This window comes from Muscardinus avellanarius (genome assembly GCF_963383645.1).
Source record: "Muscardinus avellanarius genome assembly, chromosome: 4".
NCBI lineage: Eukaryota > Metazoa > Chordata > Mammalia > Rodentia > Gliridae > Muscardinus > Muscardinus avellanarius.
Window position 1 is genome coordinate 91,814,834 of NC_137789.1, and position 6,799 is coordinate 91,821,632.

The following is a 6,799-nucleotide window of genomic DNA, read 5'->3' on the forward strand; positions in this document are numbered from 1 at the left end:
GTCAGTAGGGAAATGAAAGGAGACGACCCGTGTGCCTGGTACATAGAAAGCGCTCAAAGGGGTTGTTGTTAGTAAACCCCCCCCCCCCCCCGTGTTCTTGCTTACCTCTGAACCCCAGAGTGCTGTCTATGCCACTTGTCTGGCACTTAATTATCTCCTAATTGAGGACATCTTTTACTAGCCATTTAAATTCTTATTGTTTAACTTTGTGTATGTATGTGTGTGTGTCCAGCTTTCCAATTAGGTCTTAAGCTCCTCCAGGCCTGAACCACATGCTTTCTTTATATTCTCAGCATAGATTAGCAGCAGGCTGAGTTAAAAGTAGGCACTAATTAATGAGCACTTATTAAAATGAGTAATAAAATGCCCACCGTCTGTGTAGGCGTCTCACAACCAAGATCTCCCTTAGTTCTCACAACAATCCTGAAGGCAAACACTGCTATGCCCATTTTACAGATACGAAAACAGAGGTTCCCAGAGAGGAAATTGTTTGCTCAAGTCCCAACGATCAGAGCACTTTACAGTCTCAAAAAAGCTCCTTTTAGCTTCCAGAAATTTTTGTAATGTGTGCTTTTTGTGCTCTAATGCCCAACACACTCCTTCTCTGCTAGGCCAGTTTCAGATCCCTGCCAAATCTAATTAATATTCTTTGTTCTTGTTCTTGGGGAGAGATACTGGAGATCATTACTTTTTTTTTTTTTTTTTTTGCAGTACTGGGGATGGATGGAACCCAGAGGCATTCTACCTCCAAGCTACACCCCCAGCCCAATTTTTTATTCTTTATTTTGAAGCAGGGTCTCACTGAGTTGCAAAGGGCCTCACAAAGTAGCTGAGGCTGTCCGTGAACTGCAGTCCTCCAGTCTCAGCCTCCCGAATGGGATTACAAGAGTGTGCCACCACGCCCGGCTCGATCATTACTTTTTTTTTTTTTTTTTTTGGTATTGAGGATGGAACCCAGGGGTCTTCTACCTCTGGGCTACACTCCCAGACCTATTTTATGTTTTTATTTGGAAACAGGGTCTTTTAAGCCAGTTGAGGCTGGCTTTGAACCTGCGGGATCCTCTTGTCTCAGCCTCCCAAGTGAGCGATTATAAGCGTGCGCCACCACGCCCGGCTAGATCATTACATTAAAAAAAAATTTTTTTGTGGGGATTGCACCCAGGGGCATTCTACCTTTGAGGTACACCTGCAGTCCTATTTTATTGTTTACTTTGAAACCGGATCTCAAAAATTTCGAAGGGCCAGGTGTTACTGAGTGCCAGAGCCAGCCGGCAAGAGTAGCGGTTCTGAAGTGAGGTGCGAGGATGAAGAGTTTTTAACCCTAATGTGGGGGAGCCGCCAGCCTACTATCTCTACTGGTCGACCCCTGTTCGTGGGTCAATATTTCCTACGGGTCGACGACTATGCCTGGGTCAGTATTCTCTATTGCGTGGACACTCCCGGCCAACGCAGCTCCTGGATCAATCTCCTCTTTATTGTGCCGACGCCGACTTTGTTTTTCCAGAGGTATTTATACACAGCTACAAGTCAGTCAACATGCTCGTGCTACCACCACCGGAATACAATACAGACCAATACAAAACACATCATTACAGATAGGCCTATCAGTACCCTCCTGTCATCACCACCTGATCTTCTCCCAGACCTCCTTGAACTTTCCATAACCCCAAACCTTGCTGACTCTGGGGGAAGGACAATCTGCTGAGTCAGAGACACCAATCTAGGGGAAGGCCTTAATGGCTCCCAACAACTGAGGCTGTTCATGAACTTGCAATCCTTCTGTCTCAGCCTGCCAGGTGCGGGGATTACAAGCGTGTACCACCACACCCGGCTAGATCATTACATTTTTAAAACCAGTTATGAAAGAGTACGGTGCACAGGTATCTATGGGACTCTTGAGCATCTCAGGGCTCTGGGCCTGGATGACTTTCTTCCGACTCACCTCTGGCTTCTACTACAAACCGGGGACGCCTTTATAGAGAACAAACATACTCTGTTTGCCTACTGGTTTAACAAAGAGATGAGGCTGGCCTCTCAGTGGCCTGTTGCTATAACATGCTTCCAAATGGAAGGAAGCTCTTTCCTCTTCTTTCCTCTGCTGTCCTCCCTCCCCCTTCTCAGCCAGGTGGGAAGAGACGTCCCAGCACTTATTAGTCACAGGTTTGAAATGCAGGGGTGGGTTGGAGAGAGGGAAGTGATTGGTGCAGGGTGGGAATTTGGGGATTCTTTTATGCCCTGCTTCTCAAAGGTTGACAAGCTCTGGAGGGGTGGAAACGACTGGTAATTAGTGAACCTTCTCTACTGCACACACTGAAGACAACTTCACAGTCTGTGTGACCTCTGTGCAGGTGAGGCTTTGTTATGTAGATGCTCTTAATTGAGTGAGTCACTTACTGCAAACAGCTTGCAAAGAGCACTGTGGGCTGTGCTCTTCGAGGCTTCCCACCAGGGGTTCTAGCTCAAGAATTCGGGGAGTTGCTAGCAAGGCCTCTGTGGAACCCCCACCCAAGCATCTTGAAGTTGGAGGTCTGCACAGGGAGCTTTCAGGGTGTCTTTCGTGTCTCCTCTCCCTTGTTCCCCTCTCCTTTCTGGTTTATTGATCACCTATTCTAGGCAAGACTGGGAATATTTTTGAGATAAAAACTGGGTTCCCTACATTCAGGGAGCTGGGCACCTTGCTTGTAAGTCAGACATGGATATGCACGCACACACCACCACCACACCGTGGGCATGGATACCCGTCATGTGCACAAGGCATTGACATGCTATTTCAGATGCTGGAGCAGTGTCTGAAAGTCACAGGTGAGCAGTACTTGGGAGGGGTCCCGGGCAGAGGGCTCCCGGGCTGGAGACTTTATGAACTGAGGCATCTCAGGTCACTGAGCTCAGGGCCTTGGCCCCCAGCACCTGGAGCATGGCTCTGATGTCAGAGGAACAGTGCTGTCCTCCATGCTGCTGCGGGCCCCAGAGGAGGGCACAATGCAGGCAGACTTGGAACGCACCCGTCCTACGCAGGATTCATCCCACCCCATCTGGTATTTTGGTAAATGGCACCATTTTGGCCCCTCCATCTTCTGCTTCAGCGCAGGCATCAAGTCAAGGAGGTTGTGCCAGGATGTCTTTGCTCAGCACCACATCTTTAAGTTCCTTTGTGGTCTCTCCCTCCAGGCCCCCGCCCTGGGGAGTGGGGCGAGAAGCCCTGTAGAGCCTGCTTCCCCTTCTGAACACGTGCCCCCAACTGTCCCAGCAACTGCTCCCAATGTGACCAGTCTATGACGTTGTCCAAGCGAGGTCCACACAGCTCGGTACCATCCCCCTGCTGGCCATGTTGTCAAGGCCACAAATGACCCCAAGTTGTTAAGTCCAGTGTTAGTTCTTAGTCCTCACTTTACTTGGCCATAAGCAGCACTGGCCATAGTTGGTCACTCCTTTCCTTTCAGTCCTTAACATTTTACTCCTAAAACTTTCAAATTCATAAAAAAATTCAAATAGGACAATGAATACCCAGTATCCTTCTCTTAGACTCACCAACTGTTAACTCTTTGTGACACTGATCTCTCCCTCTCCCTCTCTTTCTCTTTCTCGTTCTCTCTCTCATTCTCCCTCACTTTTTTTTCCTTTGGACTATTTAAGATAATTTTTGGTATAATCTACTTCTGAACTATAACCCTAGCCATATTTATTTTATTTTTTGATATTGAGGGTTGAACCAGGGGCATGCTACATCCAAGCTATACTCCCAGTCCTATTTTATTTTATTTTATTTTTTATTTTTATTTTTGGTGGTACTGGGGTTCCTGGAAGCCCTTCTACCTCCGGGCTACACTCCCAGACCTATTTTATATATTTTTTGAAACAGGGTCTCTTACGCCAGCATGGCTGGCTTCAAAACTGCGCGATCCTCCTGTCTCTGCCTCCCAAGTACAGGGATTACAAGCATGCGCCATCACGCCTGGTGCTTTATTTTTTTATTTATTTATTTATTTATTTATTTATTTATTTATTTATTTTTATTGGTGCACTGTACTCATACATCATAGTGGGATACAAACTTTTGCAGACATACATGCATACATCGCCCAGTCAGCCCCCACCCGATCCCCACCCCATTCTCTCCCCATCCCTCCCTCCCATGCTTGGCTTAGTGGTTGACATCTAGTATTATAGCAATTTATCCTAAATTAAAAATGATAATCTCACATAACAGTTTCATTTGTCTGATACCAAGCTTTTGATGACTTAAAGATAACATTTCAATATTTCTTTTTACTTTCTTTCTTACCAGAGAATATTTTTTTTCTATTTTTTAGGTGAAACTATCATATATTTATATATTTATTTTTCAGAAAAAAATCTATCCTAATATGGAATATGGACTCTAGATACCCAAAATGATCTTGAAAAAGAACAAAGCTAGAAGATATATATTTTCTGATTTCAAACCATATAAAGCTACAATAATTGAAACAGTGTAGTACTATTCTAAAGGCAGATATATAAACCATTGGAGTTAAATAAAAGCCTAGAGCTAAATTCTTCCCTATATTGTCAAGTTATTTTTGACAAGGTTTCCACGAACATTTGGTGGTGGAAATAATAATCTTTTAACTAAATATTGTTGAAACATAATAATTACATGGAAAAGAATAAAGTTGGACCCTTACCTGATCCCATATACAAATATTAACTCAAAATAGATAAAAGACCTAAATATAAATCTTAAGACTATAAACTTTTAGGAGAAAATCTGGGTCATAAAACCTCACAACACTGAAATTGGCAGTGATTTCTTGGATATGATTTCAATGGCACAGGCAACAGAAGAGTATACAAACTCCCTATAAAATAAAAAAAAATTGTATATCCAAAGACAATGTAAACAGAGTTAACAGTTACTAATAGAATGGGATAAAATATTTCCAAATGCTATATCTGAAGGTATATTGATATTCCAACTAGAAATCCTAAAAATTAACAATAATAAAGGCAAACAATACCATTTAGAGATAGGTAAAAGACTAACATAAGTAATGAATCTCCACAGATAACCAATCTTAGTTGACTGTTGGATGGAAACTCTTGTTTCTCTGGTTCTGGTGTGTGTTACCTATTTCTTCTTTGTAGTTAATCTCTTTGAGTATTTTCTCTAGTGCTGGTTTTGAAGACATAAATTCCTTCAGTTTCTGTTTGTCATGGAAGCTTCTTATTTCTCCATCTAATTTGATAGAAAGTTTTGCTGGGTAGGAAATTTTTGGCTGGAAGTTGTTTTCTTTCAGAGTTTGGAATATGTTACTCCAAGCCCTTCTGGCTCTCATGAGTTGGTTTGGGAAGTCTGGAGTGATTCTAATTGGTTTGCCTCTGAATGTCACTTGGCCCTTTGTTTTTGTTGCCTTTAAGATTCTCTGCTTGGCTTCCACATTGGTCATTTTGACAATTATGTGGCGTGGGGATCCTCTTCTCCGATCCTGTCTAAAGGGAGTTCTATAAGTTTCCTGTACCTGTGTATCAACCTCTTGCTCTATGTTTGGAAAATTTTCTGCTATTACTTCCTTGAAGAGATTGTTGATCCCTTTGGTTTCACTTTCTTTTCCCTCCTCTATTCCAATTATTCTTAGGTTAGCTCTCTTAAAATGGGCCCATATTTCTTCAATGTCAGATTCCTGCTGTTGGATATTTTTTTCTAGATTAGAAACTATGCGTTCATTTTCGGAATGATCATCTTCTAAGAGCGAGATTCTGTTCTCCATGTGTTCTAATCGGTTGTTTGTGCTTTGAATTGAGGCCTTTACTTCATTAATTGCATCCTTTATCTCTTTTTGGCTCTCTCTGAGTTCTTTTCGAAGCACCTCTATTATTTCTACAGTTATTTTCCTGATTTGATCTTCCAGACATCTCTGATTTTCTGTTTTATCGGGTTCTGATGTTGTGGGGTTGTGGGCATTCATTGCTCCAGTATTATTCCTCTTTCCCATGATTTCGGAAGTTTGTGCCTTCTCTGGGTTCTTCCCTTGGGTCACTATGACTTCACTTAAGGTGTTCTGGATCTTGAGTCAGTAGTATCTCAGACCCCACTACTCCTTTTCTGGGTTGTATCACAAAGTCTCCGACCCAGAGAGTCGATAGAGGCTGCTTTAGACTGTGGGGGGTGCCAGGTTGCACATTCTCCTATGGTGTGATATCTCTGCCACCGCCACTCCCCCACTGGGTCAAGTCCCAGGGAGTACAGTACTGGGATTTCTCCTCTGTGGCCCGCAATTTGACTCACTGTTCTTGAGTACGCAGATGTAGCTGTACTGGATTTGGTGAATTCTCTGCTGCTGCCGCCGGTGGCAATATGGCGCCGCTGCTATGCCCTCGGCCGTGAGGCTGGCGTATTTCTTCTTGGTTTTGATTTCCACTCTGAATCCCTGTGGCGTGTGCTGAGCTCAGCCACTGGGAGCTTTAGATTTTACCTGCGGCGAGAAATCCTGCCTGGCTGTTCCACAGCGGCTCACCTCGGTTTGCTGTAGCCGTCCGGTGAAGTCGCCACTGCTGCCGGCAGTATGGCGCTGCTGCCGCGTCCTCGGGCGTGAGGCCGGTGTGTCTCCTCTGTGGCTCTGAGCTCTGTTCTCAGTCCGCTTTCTCTCTGGAGCCTGGTGATTTTTTTGTTTCTCTGGTGATGGTGTTTTCTGGCTATGAAAGGCGCTGATTTTGTGGTAATGGAGATTGGTTGTTAGCGGGGCTCTTAAGCCCCGCTTTTCTCGGTCGCCATCTTCCCAGAAGTCTCCAATTCTCTTTATTCTTTATTTTGAAACAGGGT